Here is a 20,451-nt window from a genome sequence, read left to right on the forward strand (position 1 = left end):
TGCAACACAAACATTAGTATTTATACTTTCAAGTTTTTGTGATCATCAAAATCAATCTTTAAATCAATCTTTGGGTCATCACATGGTTTTGTCCCATGTTAGGTTTGGATTGAAAGGGTCTTGGGTAACACAAACAGAGTTAAGGACCCAAATTGAGATAATCTTCTTCTATAGCTATTTTGGATGAGGTGTTAAGTCATTGTAGCAGAGGTGATAGAGGCCATTGTGTGGTGGCATCAAAACGAGAAGGGATTAAATACGGATCTGATTATAGCATACAGCATATGCATTGCAAATGTTTATAAAGAACATGAGATGGATGCTTTGATCCCATTGGTTAAGAAGCTATTAACTTTTAGTCCCTTTTTTGGTATGCTACTGTTGTCGAAAGGATTATTCACAAGAGTTTTTATTGTTGTGAGTTTGTTGACCTTGCTTTGATTATTATTTAAATACCAATCCTGTCTCTGGAAGAAACAAGAAATGTTTGCGAAACATACAAAAAAAATCATAATTATATCCATGATAGATATGAATGGATGTGAAACATGGCACGACTGTCACTAAAAATGTTAAAAATTCATGATACGGTTTCACAAAAATTAGTTGATGTATAGCATGTCCACATATTCGTATTCTGTTTCTGATCCTTTTTAGCCAAATCCCCTGAATACTAAGATTTGGTGATAAGATGGATCTGCCTCTTGGACATGCACCTGAGACCAGTACCCATATCCATGTGACAATATTATTCAGGTTAGAAAATATTGGATAGCTAAGTTAGGTGACTTTGGCCTTCGAGAGATGGGTTAACTTGGAATAGTTGGGTTATCTTGGCTGGGACTTTGTGACCTAAGATGCTTTTGTATATGTGGCAGGAAATAACCAATGACCTATGGCTTAGGGTCAAGTTTAGTGGAGCTATTGATTTCGAAGATACTTCGGTTTAATATGGTTTACATGCATTAATGGCTGGTTGACTTTGCAATTATTAAAAAGAGAACATCCCAGTGCATAAGGTTTCTGCCGCCACAGGATCTGGGAAGGGTCAAATGTATGCAACATTACCCCTCCACTACCAGCCAATTGACTGGCTATTCGGGTGTTCTGAATATGCTTGGAGAGAGAACATCCCTAATGGACTGAATGTGATGACCTGTAATTACAGTTTCCTATCACTTGGATGACATAATCTGCCCTAAGAACTTGGCCTTGGTCGATAAGAAAGTGGATGTCCATGAGAAAACCATTAAAATGAGTACATTTAGTGAAACTATTATTGAGAATAAAAAATGGGCACATCTATGGAAACTTCATCAAAGGACGTGGTAAAAGAGAGGCAAAGGGAATCTATAATCATTTAGGTGATGACCAGAAATTTGATTAGGAGTTTGGTTCAGGTCTTCAATAGGCTCTCTAGCAAGGTGAAACTGCAAAGCAATGAGGATGGCCCAGAGCAAGATTTGGTAATTGTTGAAGTGCTGGGCTTCCAAGGCCGTGAAATTTCTTGTACTTTATTGAATTTTTTTTTCTTTCAAAGACTAGTCATGGGCACATTAGAAAAACCGCACCTTCCCGTGCAGCAAGCAGAAGGAAGAACTTAAGGTTCTCCAGCTATGGGAACCCCAAGCCAGAGCATGCAAGGTTGACAAATCAATACATGAATACCAGAACAGATGGACCTACACAATCATAGTGTCATAATTTACTGCTGTAAATTATATTTTTGGCCTTTTTGCTTGAGAAAACAATGTGAGCAAAAAAATGTACTGATTCCATTTTTTGGCAGGGGATGAATGGAATAAATAGTGTTGGATAGATGTTTTGAAAAGTTTAGATGTGCATTTGTGCTGCACATTATGCAACACAGTTTCATGAAGGCACAGGGATGCACTTTCTACATTTGTATGTATGCATAAATTCTCACATAGTACTTAATTCACGTGCTGAGGTGTATTGCTGCTCATATAGCAATATGTTCCATGCAACTTTAACACAATTTTTTTATCCCCATCTGAATGCACTTGTATATGCCGAAAATTAGGTGAACTTGTAGCTTTCATAGATGCAGATCCATCAAGTATTTATATTTAGGTTACTTCTGATGATTTTGTTCATTTATTTTGAACTATATATCAAATCTATCCTTGTATGCTTTTAGTGGACAGATTCATTGCGTGGTGTTTTCGGTGAGACGAATCAAAGTGAGCTGGCAGCATTCACATCATATGCATTGGCTTTTCCAAATAATTTCCTCACCCTTGTAGACACCTATGATGTAAGTAAACTTGATTTTGCAATCTCTAGTATCTTTCTCTATGTCCTTAGTGTGCTTGACTAATTTGTTTATGCATTGTCTATTTGTTGTAACTCCTATTGTTTTGACTCTCTCTCTCTCTCTCTCTCTTGTGTGTGTTACCCAACATCTTCAATATGAACCTTATTGTATGTTAATGATGTGGGCTTGCCTTATTTTCGTTTCCCAGGAGTCCCAGGGGTTGTTTAAGTCTTTGAGTTCAATTGTTTATGATTTTTGGGCCTATTCTTAGGATTTTGTGTTCCTAATTAGTGTAGATTGGTGCCTTAAAGTCCTGCTTGGGTAGGAAACTGTTATCATTATAAATAAGTTTCAAAAAAGTAAGTTTTATGTCACTATATGTAAGTTTCCATATATTCTAAATGCTATTTTTTTCTTTTTGCCTTGTCTTTTGAAAGTCTTCAAGTAAGAGAAATTTAACTGCTACTAGAATCAATGTTCTATTAGAAGAAAAGGATTTTCTTCATTTTATAAGTTGTACTCTCAAACTCAAAAGCAAGTTGCTTGCTTTCCCTATCGCACTTATCCCAGAACTGCATTACAGCACTTCTGAATAGTATTCAGCTAAGAAACATGGGTCCAAAAAATCCCAAAAGGCAGCTCCAAAGAGAAAGAGAGGGGAAGTGATGGGAGGGGCATGGGCGGGGGAGGGGGTGGGGAGGGGGGGAGAGGGGAGGAAGAAGGTAGTGGGAGGGTTGATGAGGAAGGGGTTTGGGGTGTTGGTGGGTGGGGAATAGAGAACGAGGAGAGGATATATCTCACGGCTCAACTAAATATCATGCTTTATTTGGCCTTATCTGGCCCACTTAATTTCAACTGAATTGATATATCTCAATAAATTATTAATTTAAATATATAGGGTAAAAATGAGCGAGTAAAATAATCACTATTATGTATTCAACAGATGCTTCCTAAATGCTTCCATCTCATCATACCCTAATTTTTGCATCTGCACCGTACCTACATGGCTGTAACTGCTTCAAGCTACTAAGCTCTTAAATCTATATGAAACCCATAATGACCTAGATTAGGGATACAACTTCATTTAAAATTACACTACGGATTTTGAACAATAAAGCAAGTGTGCCATCTCTTCTTCATGGTGGTGTGACCCAAGATACGCCGAACCGGTGGCGACCTGGTCCCGCCACGCGGGAGCGCGCGCGGCGTGGTTGGTACCCGGTTCGGCGTACCAGTGGCGACTTGGTCCGCCACGTGGGAGCGCACCCGCGCGGTTCCCAACGCGCGCGGGCGCGCCGCCCAGGTCATCATCCTCTTTCATTTTTTTCCATAGGTTCCCAAAAATTGTTTTATTCCTTTTTCATATTTGTATAAAAAACCAAAATCCGTCTTTTAACCCCACTTCTATCCATCCTCTTTTTCTTTCCTTTTGTTTTCTTCCCACGTTAGTTCAACTTATTTCAAAGAAATGCCTCCAGCAACCTTGGATTAGCAAATTGTAGTGTCAGTTTACTTTCTATATCAGCGCATTGATTTCTACTTAGATCATGGTACCATATCCTAAGATAAATCTTTACCTCTCATATCAATTTCATATCAAAATTCCAATGTTCGATTTGAAGAGAATTTCATGTTTAAACAGAAATTTCTACATAGCTTGGCCTTTCACTAATTTTTGCAACGATACCCATGAAATATTTATGAACTTCATCTCCACATGTTTCTATAAATTTGCATATAATTCTCCATTATTTTGATTACCTGCATCCTGAACATAATCCTAAGTTGACACAACATTCACTTTTCATGTTTGCATATGCATTAAACCCAGCCCTGTAAGCCTAGAAACAATGCTTGTAGCACTTATTTTATTCAAGGTCAAAATCTTGGTGAACATATCATATATCTATTTTTCATGTCACTGTGGATTGAGGTATCAACTTGGTATAACAAGTGATTAATAAGATTTGCTCTTGCGCTTTCTGGACAGTACTTCTAGCCATATCAAATGAGATTGCTTGGTCAGAGTTCACCAATCTGAGGCTATATAAATGGATAAGTTGATCTGTGAAATATAAGGACAAAAAAAAAGCCATTCATAGGACGAGTTTGAATATATGTATATTTCATACTAACAAAGGAATAATAAGTCACTATGTGAAGTGTTGGTGAACATGTTTAAGTATTTCAGGTTGATTAGAAATTATTAGTCGTTCAACTTGCTTTAATTGCCTTATTGCATACTTTATACATGTATATTGTGGTCATATAAATGAATGCTTTCAGCCTTGTAAGTCGTGTTGATATCTGGTATCCAATACTTTGATGTCTATTTTGTGCTAGTTTAATAATTTAGGAGCTAACAGTTGAGATATATTTTAATCAGGTTATGAGGAGTGGAGTGCCTAACTTTTGTGCGGTAGCTTTAGCACTTAATGATTTGGGGTAAGTTTTAAGCCTTCAAATTGTGTAAAACAATTTGTATTACAGTTTAATTCAATGAAGTCTTCAATCCTTATATACTCTACATTTGATTGTAAATAATGTACAGTTATGGAGTTTCCATTCTTTATTTGGTGGATTTAAATATTTCCCATTTACTTTGTCATTTTCATAATTTTTAAGCACCTATCTAGTTTAAGGACAGAATATAATTAGAGTTTAATTAAAGTTAGAAAAATTGAAAAGAATGGTAAGAATTCAAAATTACTGTATAGTTTTCTTCTATAACATCTCTATGCGAATATCATCGATTTAATATTTCTTCAGCAATGTAGAATCTAGCACCGTAATCGTTTTTCATATGTTTTTTTTGTGAACACATTGAGTGAAGCAGCTTAGTACTCCAAGTCATCTTTTTTAAAGAGGTGAGCCTTGGTGCAATGGTAAGATCGCTACATAGTGACCTGAGTATGCTGGTTCGAGAAATAGCCTCTCTGCACATAAAGGTAAAGCTACATATCCCCGGAACCTGCAATTGTGGGAGCCTCATGCATGAGCTGCCCTTTTTTTTACTGTGTATGAAATTATAATTGATTGTTAAACATGGTGTAATATGGTCAACTAGGTGTTCGTCTGGTCATCAGTGGCAATAATTTGCATTTAGGAATGAGCATATTTATGACAAAATCAAGGTAGTACACTAGTACTAGTTGCTAGAAGTCTAGTCAAGCAATAAGAGTTTCTCTTACTAATTGGGAGATTGTTAAACATGGTGTAATACGGTCAACTAGGTGTTCTTCTAGTCATCACCGACAATAATTTACATTTAGAAACGAGCATCTTTTATGACAAAATCAAGGTAGTACTAGTTGCTGGAAGTCTAATGAAGCAAAAGAGTTTCTCTTACTAATAGGGAGGTGCTTGAAGTAATGTTTTAAAAATTCATTAGGTTGACCCATTTGATCCATTGCCCCTTAAGCAAAATGTTTTTGGTCAATTTGAGACCTGGAATATTAAAAGACCCATTGAGCTAGAAGGTTCAACCACTTAAACCATTATGCTTCGATTGTCCAACAAGCTACATATCTTTAAAAAAGGAAAAGAAAAAGGGACGAGAATGAAAAGCCCAAGCCCAACTCTTTTCTTTGTCTGATCCACCAGAGACCAACTTATCCTCACCGCCCACCTCCTCTCATTTTATATGTTGCTGTTGATTGATCCCTAAGTCACAGACTCACAGTCATTCCTATTGCCAACAACAGGACTTGACCACTTTTCTCTTAGCTACTTGTGAAGATGCCAGAATCATGTTCTTTTGTGTCATTGAAGGTCTTTCCCCTTCTCTTCCTTTTTGGATTAAAGTAGCAGGCTAAAGGTTTTGAACTCTCTCATGCAATCCAGTAGAAGATGATCTGGGGAAAGGGAAGATAGTGATTAAAGAAAGGAAATCTTATGAAATGAGTAAAGTGCTGCGAATGATGATTTAGGAAAGAAACTGATGCAATCTTGAAGGGAGGGGATCCTATTCAATGAGGATGGGAAAAAAGACTTTTAATCTTTTATGGAAGAGGACATTGAAAAAGGAGATTAGAAAATAGTGTGCTTCATCCAATCAACCCACAGTCAACAGGTCACCCGTGATCCAATCTTGGGCAGACGCCGGGGGGTAGTGGGCCACAACCCAGCACTACCCCGTCCAAAAAAGGAAAAAAAAATCTGAAATTGCCTTAAAATCTATGACGCTCCTTCAGATAAATTAAATCTTGAGTAATCCTAAACAAAATTAGGAAATAATAAGTAAAAGGGTTGCTCTCCGAAGTAAATTCCTTAGATTTCTCTCTACTCCTTCCACGTCTCTCTCTCTCGCGTGCGCGCGCCTCCCTTATTCTTTCAATTTAGTGTCATTTAGTGTCTTTCCTTCTATTGGGGAACCATCTCGAATTGTTAGTTTTTCTACCAAATAAGTTCTTGTTAATTTATGCAAACTTTGACCAAATTATGACAATGAATGGATATTACCGTAAATCACTTTCCATATAAATTATTTGATTACCATTACATAGTAACCTATATGTAATGCCATTTTATTGAACCAGAAAAAAAGTAATTATAGTAAATGATGGAGAAAGATAAAAAAATGAAGACAAAAGTTAAACATACCCTTTTCTTCCTTTTTTCATATTCAAAAGCAATTGATCCTTTGTAGTTTATTTTTTCAGGGTTTCGTTATAGCTTTTCCTTATTTTTTCAAATCGATTTTTCATCCAAACCCTTAATATTTATCAAAAGTAAATTTATATTGTTTATAGAATTCCTAAATCTCTATATACTTTGTCGAATCATCTTTTTTATGGCCATTAGATCATTACTTTTTTAAACATATTATGCAAAATAATAAAGAGGAGTCTATCTAACAAAAAAAGATTGTAACCTATAGAGTTATAGGTCTCTTTTTGTCTATATTAATAAGCAAGTCTGATTTTTTATGCGATTATTTTAGGGACAGATGGATTGGTCAATGTACAAAAATGCAACTCTAGCAATTAAATATGATTTATTTTGAGAAAGAAATTTTAAATATAATTTAATCAAAATAAATACTTTACATAATTTTTTATGAAAATAAATGTAGTATTTAATTAGATTTTTTTGTCTTTAGAAGTATTATATATTGCCCCCATGACCCTGTGGACCCTCTGCCATCCATTGCAGCATAGTCGTTTCATTAGCAAGGGGGCTAAGCGCAGTTCTTGAATCAAACGTTGAATGAAATCAAAATTGATTCTTTTTTAGATACCACCCCCCCCCCCCCAAAAAAAAAAAAAGAAAAAAAAAAGAAAAAAAAAGAAGATTTCATGTTCTGCCCCTAGACCCAACTAAAAAAGTTGGTTGAGCTAGCTGACCAGTTCTTACACTAGCTTAGAGTGATTAATTTGGACTTTTGGATTTAGTCATGATAATTGACTTTCATGATCATTCTTTAGTTTGGTTATGGTCAATCTATATTCAACCAACTCATGTATATCTTGGATGAACATGAGTGGAGTCATCTGCTCCATGTTCCATCAATGGCTAAAGATCCTCTATTGCATCCCAACTAAGTGTAAAATCTTGTTACAATCAAGGTGACATCATCTAATTTTGACCAGTGTATGTTATTAGTATTATAATCCTTTCTCAGATATTCCAACTAAATGTTCAGTTTAAAACCCTAACTACAGTTTCATATGTTTGAATCATCTTGTTCATACTTTAGTTGTTAAATAAATATTATTTTGTAATTTCATTCATTCAAAATGTTCTTATATTACAGAGTCATAGTAGATATCACTATGTTATAAAAGGCAATGAGTGTTGATGCCATGGTTTGCCATACTGCCCCATACCGCCCGATATGGGGCGTACCATACCATACCGGAAGAAAAGCGGTAAGAAATTTAATTTCAAGTTGGTACAAGCCCTGTACTGAGGTATACTGATTTGTACTGAGACTTACTGAGGTGCGTACCTATCCGTATCGAGGCTTACCGAGTTAAAAATTAAAAAAAAATGGTTAGAGCTATTTTGATACAGTGATGTACAATATCGTACCGAACTGATAAGGTTCCGATACGGTATCCGGTATTCAGATTGCGGATCTTGGTTGATGCCCTTATCCAGCTTATGAAGAGGGAAAAACACTAATGACATCATATCCCTATTTAGTTAAAACATTTAATGTCATCCTTTCTTATGGGCTTATGAGCTGTCCTTATCAACAATTGAAGCAAAGTTGTATAATTAAATTAAAGTAGGAAAATATACCTAGTTTAGAGTTCAAACATAGAGAAAGTTCAAAAATTGGAAAAACAAGTTGAAGCTCTATTATTAAGTAAATGACCATATTATAGGCTTGTATTCCTCTTTTCGTTGCATACAATGATCAAATAGAAGTCTTTGCTGCTCTCTCTTCTTTATGAAGAATAAGCTTTCTAGACCCCTAAATCAAAAATCCAATCTCCCAAGCGCCATACAAGAATGACCTCCTTGAGGCCGTAGGTCATAGCAGAAGAAAGGATGTGGAGAAGATCACATTGGATGGTGGAGAAGAATAGGATCATACATTGATGTGGAAGGTGACTTTTTCTAGGAGGGGATGAGAATGACAAACGTCCTTGTCTAGCCATACTATGGCATCCTCCCCTAGTGCTTGTGCCTTCGCCTCCTATCTTGTGTAGGTTGAGGAAACATGTGCTCCTGCATGTTTTTTCTCCCTATCATCCTCCTCTCTTTTTATGGTAGATGTAAGAGGTCCAATTTACTATTGATCCCATCCTCATCCCACTTCATTTCTTTGAACTTCCAACTATGAGGCTATAGTTGATATCAGGCAGGTTCCTTTTTTTCATTTTTTATTTATTCAGCTTTTTTTTGCCGAGGCGATGAATCATACATGTTTTGTATGGATGCATCCAACAAAGTCAGAAAAGAAGATGTCACGTATCTGAACTGACACGGTAGCATAATCCATGCATGTATCCAGCTTCAAAAGCATTTTATATTATCTCAAGCATGCCCTAGACAGCTCTATAGAACAATCACTATACTCTCTAGGTGCTGTTCTGTAAGGGATTAAAAGATATCATAAAGCATTTATATAAAGCATTGCAAGTAAATAATTGTAAAGAAAAGGAAAGCATTTGTCTTTAATTTATTCTTTTTGCATGCAACACCTTTGAATCCCAACCAAGGAATTCCTAATCTTCCAAATACCATATTAAGTTGTTGATGCAACTGCTCAGATTTGCAGGAGAGAGAATAGAAAGAATCAGAAAATGGAGAAGGGAATTAAAGATTAATCATGGAAGAGGCAGTTGTCTAAAGAAGAGTATTGGGAATGCTAAGAATGTACCACTTCTTGCCTTATTCTTGTCAAACCTTAGTCCCTATGGAAATCATCCTCATTTATTGTGAACCTTTCAACTCACAATGTGCACATGGGTTATCATCATGATGATGGAGAAGTCCAAGATGAGGGGCTAAGGTTTGAGTGGAGGTGGGGCAACCAAGGAGCGGAAGGAGGCGGAGGCAAGGCTTTAATGCTTGGTTATGCTGATTCTTGCCGACATTCCCCTGTTGGGTTAGTACGGGCACAAACACTTGGTTGGCATGGCACATGCCATGCTGGCCGCTAGCTGGCAAACCTCATAGATTTAATTGTTGGTTTGGGGATGTGGGGGTTTGAAGTGATGAGATGCCTTTCACTTGCTTAAAGCATGAAACTCAAAGCTAATCAATAGTTAAAAATGTGAGGACCCGTGCGGGCGTGTGTTTAGTCCCACATCGGTTATTCGCTGGGTAGATCTTGGGTACTTATACAGGATCAAGGAACCCAAATAATACCTTTCGGCTAGCCATTTTGGGTGAGGTCCTAAGTTGTTACAAATGGTATCAGAGCGAACCCAGCCCATAACCTATGTGGACTAGGAGACACTGCAGCACAAATCCATTGGGGCTGACCACGGGCCAATCGTGGTGTTTGTGATTAGATTTGAATAGATATGAACCCTTAGCCTGACAAGGACGTCAGGACTTGAACGAGGGGAGTATGTGAGGACCCGTGCGGGCGTGTGTTTAGTCCCACATCGGTTATTCGCTGGGTAGATCTTGGAGATTTATACAGGATCAAGGAACCCAAATAATACCTTTCGGCTAGCCATTTTGGGTGAGGTCCTGAGTTATTACAAAAAATCTACTATGTTTTCTACTACTAGCACTCAAGCACATGCAATGCAAGTTTCGTGAAAATAAAAATAAATTTGAACTAGATTATATATAAATTAAAATTATTATTATTATTATTATGTAAAATATAATTAATTTCCAAATATGGAAGATTTGAAATATACACCAATTTCTAGAATTTTGATCGTGGGTAGGATTTTATTGACATTTTAGTTATGATTAATTTCCAGTGTGACTGATCACCAATTTCTAGAATTTTATTCTTGACTGGGACTTTAAAAGTCTAAATAATTTCAAAAATATCATGAAATATAAAAATTTTGTATAGAAGTTCTACTTGACTATACTTCATTTCCAAAATTATTTTAATGTTTGATTACAACTAATTTCCTAAGACAACCAATTTTATAGAAATTTAACTGCAGGTGGGATTTTGAATAATTTTAAAATATCAATTGGTGGGGTATTTTATGTATTAGAGAAAGAGCAGGAGGGTATTTTCGAGATTGGGAAATGGCATAGAATCTGGAAGGAATATCCTTAGATCTCAAAACTCATTTTTATATGGTAGAGATATTACTCAATAGAAGCTTTTAGCCTCATTCAAACATATAAAAATATGGCTTTGCTAACAATTAAACAAATTGAAAATAGATGCAACAGCTATATTTCCTACAACAATGAGATAATCAAAGAAATAAATTTAGAGTTTTAACATCAGAGGGATTCAATTGGATGGAGTTCACCTGGGAGTTCAGTTCCACGTGATGGAGCTATCTCAATCATGGCAATACTACCAAATAAAAGACCGCTTCCAACATGACTCGAAGTTGAGGCCTAGGTATTACATACTTTTTAGTATTTAAATTATTTTGATATATTTAATATACTATGCTTGTCTAGATTTAATTTAAAAACCCAAACATGTAGATACAGGTACTTATTTTACCAGATAAGATTGAGGTTCAGATCTGGTTAAGTATTTCCCTTTTTTTACCGACTGGGAAGAGATGCTAGTAGGACAGTGTTGTTTTCGTTTGTGCTAGTCCCACTAGCCTAACAACAAAAGAGATTGTATCTAAGGGAATGTGAATCATGTACACCATTCTACGGATTAACAGTTCCATGTCACATTTTGCCTCTTATCTATTCGTTGTAGTTCCCTTTAGTCCTCTACAACCATACTGACTTTTTTTGATCATCATCTGGCTCGACTGTAATGCAAACTACCTCTCTAGCAGCACATGCATTGCACGTGCCTGAATGCCTGAATAATTTCACAACAGAAATTTTAGGGGAGGGGTTTACTTGTTAGGCTCCTACACGATAAAGTTATCAGGACTATTTAATTGATGATTTTATTAACAATCTTCAGCTAATTTTTCCTTATAACTTTAGGATATCAAAACTATATGTGTTTTAGATTTGCTTGTGGGACAATATTGAGAACTTCCAGTGTTACTTATTACTCATGCAACCTTACACATTTTAAAACAATAGCTTATGCACATGCATGAAGGCAAACTGTACAATCACAAATGCGCAGTGTTATTATGTTCACATGCCTGATGGTATCCTTGGGGCAAGACCAATGAGGGATGGCTTGTAGCTCATGGGATGACCTAGGGAAAGGATTAATTTAGGGTTTGATCTAATTTCATTGCTCATTGTATTGTACCTTTATACAGGACAACAACAGTCAATCTTTGAGATATCCACAAATGAAAAGTTCAAATAAACCTGACCTATGGTTTTTGTGATAGAGTAGATAGGTTGAATAAAATTCTAAAGGGCTCCAGGCTAAATTAGAGGTACATGCTTGGCCTATAATTGAAATTTAGCAAACAGTGCTTGCAAAATAGGGAGTAAGATGAGAGTGAGATAAGAATGGCTGAACCTGGCCCAAATAATTCTTTCTTTCAAAACAAAGTAACCTGTCTCCATATCTACGTGCAAAACCTTTCCTAAAATGTGAGTTTAGATTCTCTGGGAAACCCATAGAAAGTCAGAATCCCATATAGAAAGAAACATCCAAGTATTAAATCCTTAAAGCTCTATGGATGTCAAACCCCTTTATATACCTAAAATAGGACCTTTGTACACTAAGCTTACTTAAAACAAGTCTAAAACCAACTAAAGAAATTATATAACTAAAGGCTCAGAAAATGCAATAAAATCTAAAGTGATCAAATTTTCTTCTCCATCTTTCAATCAAGTCATGCAAATACCATGTAACACTGATACATGCACGCATAACAGTCCTATGCAGAAATGATGGGTTTCATTTATTTCCATGATGATGCGTCCTTGGTATCTTGCATGAGCTTAATGGTGACCTGACATAGTATGATATGTCAACAGATAAAAGTGCATTGAATCATGGAAATGCCTAATTGTCAGCACCAGATTGTCCAACGATGTTGCAAAATTTAAAAACTCAGTTTCTGAAAATTAAATTATTAACATGGTAGGATTTTCATACTAATGATAAAACTCAAGATATTTCAGGTAGAATTGGAACCAATGTTGTTGTTTTGTGGTATTTTGATACTGTGTTTCTTGTGCCTATTTCTGTAATGCTTCTGCTACATTCTTTTTGAAACTCATTTCCATCTTTAGGATTTTAGGCTTTACATTGGTATAGTTCTTAAAATTATAATGTTTTAACTACTATTGGCAATTCTTTTATAAAAATTTCAGGTATAAAGCAGTCGGAATCAGGTTGGACTCTGGTGATCTAGCATATTTGTCCATTGAGGCTCGAAAATTTTTTCAAGCAATTGAAAAAGAATTTAGTGTACCTAGTTTTGGGAAAATGAATATCACAGCTAGCAATGACCTCAATGAGGAAACTATTGATGCCCTGAACAAGCAGGTAATTCTCTTTGATTGAATAAATCTGTTGATGTTTCTAGTTTCAAATTGCACTATCACTTGCATTGAAGTTAAAAATGCATAAAGAAATGTTGGAAGGGAGGAGTTGGGGCCAAGAAATGGAAAAGATGATATTTTTCTAGTCCTATTGTGCTAGTCATTGTGCCAAACAATAATGAGTCTCGTTGTTAGAGATATGATCTTTTTTATTGCCTCTCATTATGTAAGTATGCTTGATCCCAAGTTTTCTTTTGTTTTAACTCTTCTTTCATTTGGTCAAGGCCCAGTCATTTTTGCTCTATATTATGAGGCGTGCATGTTTCATGATATCCCATATTCAAAGAAAGGTGCCAAGTGTTTTATCATGGTTGAACTTTCAAGTGGAATAGCAATGTAATCTTCATCTTTAACAAACATTGCCATAATTTCTTATTTTGAAACTAATTCATGAGCTTGAACTTCCTATTATTGGATGTCTGTCAGTCTCATGCGTATCAATAATTGTAATCTTTATGATGTTTACCAATAAAGTTTTTATTTTAGGATCCAGAAATGATTAAGCTAGTTGTTCTGCTGAGCATAAAATATAAATGCTAGTATCACTACGGTGATTCCCTTTTTCATGACTATCGACCATAGCCAATTGAAGTTTTGCTTGTGACAATAATCAATATCTTACCCCACTTATCTGGTGAAGTTAAAAAGGAAAGAGAAAGGAGGATGATAGATAAATTGAGCAATATATAAGACTGAAAGCAGGTTGGATATAATCCGGTTGTATCCTTTTCCATATCTGATTCAAGTTGGATTCGGATATTGATTTCTTGGTCTGAATGGATATGGATCCAAATTAGGATATTTAGTACATAAATTTGCCGGATACGGATCTGGATTTTGGATATACTTGATTTTTCCAGATTAGGATCCAGATTTCTTTGTGCCTCCTTTAAGGTAAAAAGTTGTCTAAAATAAATTGTAAAGCCTAGAATTCAGATATGAAACATCTCAGTTAGAACACCAGCACCTAACTGCCAAAGCACAACATTGCGTCTAATTTATATAGGTTATTCTTTTTATTTATTGAAAAACATTCATGTCATTAAATAACTCTTTCATGTACGTTGTTATATTATTTCATATAAAAATTAATATTATTTTTATACAAATAAAAAAATTAATTTTATATATTTTTAAATTTATTGACTGAAATATTTACAAATATTAGTAACTTCAATGTACTACTACATTTATTTATAATTTTTCTTACAAACTCTCTAAAAAACTAAATAATTCATGATTATTTTTTTATTTATGCTATAATTAAAAAGTCATAATAATATTTGGTAAAAAAATTATTAATACTCTTTCTATACTCTTTCTATTATATTTTTACTTCAAATAATTTTATTTTTTAATATTTTAACAGAAATCTAGTCAAACTAGTAACTTGAACTCTTGACCAGGTTGACGTCCATGTGGGTTTAATGGCCATCTCTTGAATCTTTAATTATCCTGTGTCGCATGCAATTTGCATTGTGAATTATGGTCCCATCCTTTATGAATATATAATTAATATTAGTTTTCGTCATTAAGTTTCACTAAAATTCGATTTATATCCGAATATTATCCAACTTATATCAATATTTGGATAGAAAAATATGAATATAACTAAAATCCGACTTGTATCCGTATCCGCTCAGGACAAATATGGATACTAACTTTCATATTTGTTTAATATCCATATTTGTATTCGTATTCGGCAAAAAATATGAATACCAATGTGGATATACCGGTATCCAACCTATTTTGAGCCCTAGCAACATACGCAAGAGACCATGCAAGTAGGACAGAGAGCCAGCAACAGAAATGAACTATGAAGGTGACAACCACATGCCCATATTTTGTTTGTTTCTTTTATTTTCTTACCTTGGTTGGGATGCACATTGTTCCGGGGGTGACAATGGCCTTGTAACAAAATTTTGCTGTGCTTAGACTCTTGGAGATGACCTTTGCATTATCAGAGGATCATAAATCAGATAGTGGTGCCATAATCAACTAAACTTGAGTATGCTTTTGGTTGTAGGTTTTTTAATGTGGGTAGCTGATTTAGTTAGTTTACTTGGCTTAGGGAGAGCGAAGACATGGGGAACATGTTTAGGATGAATCTTCAGTATCCTGTTGTTGATGGTAGTGTTTTGTACAGCCATCCCTCATCAAACCTATATCTGTGTAGTGGTTTTGGAGATTGGGAAAGGAAACACGCTTTCCACTGGCTGAGTTTGCTTAGAATTTTGATTTTCAAAAAAGACTGTCTTTAATCAACGCATTTTCTTTTGAAGTATCTGTAACTTTTCCAGTGTCTTCTTGTGTGCACTCTTCTTCAGTCTCCTTCCATGCAAAGTTGGATTGTGCTTTGCGATCCTCCTCTTTAATTACTATTTCCACAATCACATTGCACAAAAACTTTACTGCATCCTAGTCGAGGATTATATCCCAAATCAATAAAAAATAATCAAGTTCTTACTTTTGTCCATGATTTATTGGGGTCTCTGCCAATTGTTTTACTGCTGATGCACAAACCAGGCATTCTTGACCAGCTAATCATTGTTGCATGTGATAATACCATCATAGTCAGTTCAATATTTGCCTTTCTATTGATTTAACTCCAATCTGGCTCATTTTTAATCTAGTTCATCCTCATTGCGCATCTTCATCAACATTCTCATCTTTGATGTTGTCATTTTAAATGCCTGGACCTCCTCTCAATCTCATAAAAGGGTACCATTCAATAAGAGATGTACCAATGATTTAATGTTCTGTTAGGACATCTTTGCAAGCAATAGTAAGTTATCCACAGGATAAATCTCGCAAGAAGTGGAAACTTTGGGAGGGAGCAGTTGTGTGTGAAAGGAATTTTCAGTCAATTGGGTGAGGATTGTGCATCCCCAAAAAATTTGGATATCTATTTCTTCCTAGAAGATGATTTAGCACAGCCTAATTGTTGTGGAAATCTAGGAATCAAAATCTCCCATATCGGTTACTATTCTCTCTCTGCTCAGTTCTCTGCAAACCCAGGCATATATGGTTTATTCCACAGATGAGCTGTCTGAGCATCCAAACCGCCCCTTAACATATGTTGATAATGATTATTGATTGTTCCTTCAGAAAAGATAATGATTATTGATTGTGAAGTTCTCCAGACCCAACAATGGTTTTTTCCAATTTTCATGTCAGTCTTATCCTTGCGGTAAACCTTTTTCTTTTGTCATTTTGATTGTTCAATAAAGCTACAGAGCAATCCATCTTTTTCACAATGCTGTATCATGATGCCGTGGTTTCATTCTCTGGCAGGGACATGAGGTAGATGCCTTTGGAATTGGCACCAATCTTGTCACATGTTATGCTCAACCAGCTCTTGGTTGTGTATTCAAACTAGTTGAGATAAATAATCAGCCCCGTATCAAACTATCTGAAGATGTTACAAAGGTTTGATCATATTCTAACTTTAATACCACTGTCCTCTTATCAAACAATAATTATATTATTATTGTGTTTTAGGTCTCCATACCATGCAAAAAGCGATGTTATAGATTGTATGGAAGAGAAGGCTACCCGTTGGTGGATATAATGACGGGGGGAAATGAGCCGCCTCCAAAGGTAAATGTTAGTTCTGATTCTGATTCCAAGCCAAGTATTATGTTTTGTTATTTTAAGATTGGGTTGCTATATGGTTGAGCTTGAGTTAAGCAGGTAAAAAAAAATCATATTTTGTAGCAACTTGTAAGAAATTGTGCCATTCACTTCTTAAACGTGATCTTCTGATGTAAAATAGATGATGCTATAACTTCTCACATTTTTTCCTCTTCACAGGTAGGAGAGAGAATTTTGTGTCGTCATCCATTCAATGAATCTAAGAGAGCATATGTTGTGCCCCAGCGTGTTGAGGAACTATTGAAGTGTTATTGGCCCGGATATTCAGGTTTGAATCCTCTGTTCTTGACTAGCTCACTCTGGAGCAGATCCTATCCATTCAAAGATCTACTTTCTATTGGCTTCATGTTTAACTAATGGTAAACTGTTTACCTATTATGGGAAATTCAAAAGGGTGTTGGGAAAGTTTGTAGCTGTCATTGTTTTTATTTTGGCTCCCATTACGGGTGGAAAAGTATGTATCTAATACATAAGCGGGAAGCATAATTGGAAAACCTAATTGCATGTATGGAAATTTTATGCACCAAAATACGCTACACTAAAGTTTGAACATTCTTTACAAATGACTCTTATCTCAAAGCAAATTGTGCAAAATCCTGACTGAGCAAACTTTGTGAAAGAAATGGTCCTGTAATGTGCTCTGAAAAACCAGATGGTGGGTAGGGAAATCTGTTTTACTGTTTATGAATTCAAGCTCATCCATTTGATTAGTAGTATTATAAGATTCTTCCAAACTTGGAAAGAGTCTAATCATAAAGGTATGAAGACAAGTCTTGATATAGAAAATCACACCCATCATAGGAATAAAATATAAACCATAAAACCAAATTGAAATGCAGTCCCCTTAAGTTTGAACCTCTAACAGGAATTATTTTTCATTGGAACTAAAAGGAAATTATGGAAAAGAATTGGTTTAAGTCAAGGAAGAACCAGATAAACTTCGGAGACTATTTTCTCAGTCAAAAAGGTTATTTCATATGTATTTACCAATTTGCTAAGAGGCTATTTTCAGAGTTTTAGAATCATCATACTGCCAAAACGCCAACCAGCCTTAACTGAAGTGGTTGGCTCTTGGTATTTTGTCAGAGATTCAAACTTTGGTGGTAGCATCCCCACAATATTTCCCATTAAAAAAAAAGAAAAAAGAAATAAAAAACAAAAAATTAGGAAACTGCTAAAATTGAAACTAAGCCTACTAAAGTTGATTGCCCTAGTGCACAAGGCTTTCACCACTACGTGGTTTGGGGAGGGTCAGATGTACACAACCTTACATCTGCATGTGGAGATGTTATTTTCATATTTTAAACCTATGACAGTCAAGTTATAACGGAGCAACCTTGATATTGTGCCATGGCCTGCCCTCTTAAGCTTAAGCTTACTACAATTGGCAAGTTAAAACAATCTCAAAAATGGTTTGTAGGGAAAAAGGTCACCTTGTGTTTTGTCATTAATTTGTTGTCTTCACTTAAGAATCAATAGGTAAAAAGTGAACAATTAAAACAGCTCATAGGTTATGACTGAATTCTAAAAATCAATTGCCCTCAAGATTGACATCAATTCTTAGTAACCTAACTCATGGGACTTTTTTTGACCACAAACAACTATAACTCTACTTGCATTAATTTTTTTCCTATTGTTTTTGATTTTGGACTCGTTTGGTTCGTGGGGAAAGGAGGGGAAGTGGGGTCAACGGGAAAATGAAAAGATATCTTATGTTTGGTTGGAGTTTTCAAAGAAGAGAGATGAGAAAGTAGCTTTTCCATGGGAATAAAATTTACACATTTTATGAAGAAAAAAAAATCCATGTAGGACATGGAAAAATCCAATTCCCACCGGCTAGGAATTAGGATATATTTTTTTTTCAAAAGTGTCATTAACTTTTAGATAGAATGGGATAAGGTTTTTTCCTTTATTAAGGGCATAGCATGTATTTTACACAATGTTCCTAGAAAAGTAGATGCCCAACCAAACATAAGCTACTCTAGAATATGTCACTTTCCTATGGTCAACCAAACATGCAAAAACCACTTTCCCAAGCATCATATACTCAAGCAGCAACTTCCTAGAAAAAATATTTTAGTAAGAGGAAATTTTTTTCTGCTAACCAAACGAGTCCTTTGTAACAGAAGCTTAAGCATTCTTGTTATATTACATTTTCTGATTCAATGACACTTATGATCAAGATAATGCATCAATTAAAAATAATCATTATGCACAAATTCTTAACTTGGATATTGGTGCTCAAAGATAAATCAAGGGAAGAATTACCTTCCCTGGAGAAAATTCGAGATCGTTGCATGAAGCATCTCAGCCAAATGCGGCCAGATCACATGAGGAGATTGAACCCAACACCATATAAGGTTCTGTTTTTTTCCTTTTGCTTGCCTAATTTTGTCAGTCTCATCATATTGAATCTGAACTGAGAAAATGCTTAATTCCTGACCAGGTGAGTGTGAGCGCCAAGTTGTATGACTTCATCCATTTCCTATGGCTCAGTGAAGCACCAGTTGGCGAGCTGCAATGAATGCACAAACAAAGCAATTCATGGATGCCTTCAGGTTATGTGATTGTAATAATCTCACTAAGAATGACTGTATTTTAAAGATGTTGATCGATGAGGGTGCATTTCTGTAGCAATTCTCTTCCAAATTGCAAGCCTTGCATTGCTGTATGTTATTTGCTCCCCAAAAGAAGAGAATTTAATATTTACAAATTTTTTTTGATAAAGCACCCGAAAGGGCCAACAGTATCAAAACGCTAACTTGTCGCAGGGAGAGTGCATTTTTGCCATTATTGTGTACAAGTGGATTTTTTTCAAAAGGGGAAAAAAAATGTATGCAGTCCAGATATCCCTTAAAACTGAGTCGGGCATTGCTCTGTTCATAAAATTAGCATCTCTTTGGAATGCAGCTTATGCTTGTAGGTGTCTAATGGGAATACCTTTGCTCTACTCGTGGTTTTGGGAGCTCGAGCTAAAGGTGGGATCGTGCAATATTGTTGCGAGCACGTTTACACAGGAATCATTATGTTTTATGGCTGTTTGATCTGAAATCTCAGTGATGGTTTCGTTAATAACCAAAGCAAATTATCTACCCAAGATGTGGACAGCTTCAGCCTTTATTGATAGAATTGGGACCTTTGTAACTCCACTGCTGTTCAACTTTCAAATGTCATGAATATACTCTCGGTACTCAACTTTTAGCTTTTCGGTAATCTTGCCGGAAGTCATAAACAGCTCAGCCACTTGTTCCCACATCCTGTTCGTAGTTGTTCATCAGATAGCTTCAAAACGGTATCATTGATCCTGGTAAATATTACTTATCAGCTTGTAATTTAATGAGATATTTCATATTTCTAGGCATTAATAGGCCCTCTGTTTTACAGCAACATAAACAAACTTTTCCACTTGCAGATTCTTAGTT

At 35.5% G+C, this 20,451-nt stretch overlaps 1 pseudogene; it reads left to right on the top strand.

Annotated features, from left to right (window-relative positions):
* LOC103704376 overlaps positions 1-19,817 on the top strand; it is a 45,014-nt pseudogene extending 25,197 nt beyond the window's left edge.
* Positions 19,818-20,451: the final 634 nt, after the last annotated feature.

This window comes from Phoenix dactylifera, unplaced genomic scaffold, assembly GCF_009389715.1.
Source record: "Phoenix dactylifera cultivar Barhee BC4 unplaced genomic scaffold, palm_55x_up_171113_PBpolish2nd_filt_p 000884F, whole genome shotgun sequence".
Lineage (NCBI taxonomy): Eukaryota > Viridiplantae > Streptophyta > Magnoliopsida > Arecales > Arecaceae > Phoenix > Phoenix dactylifera.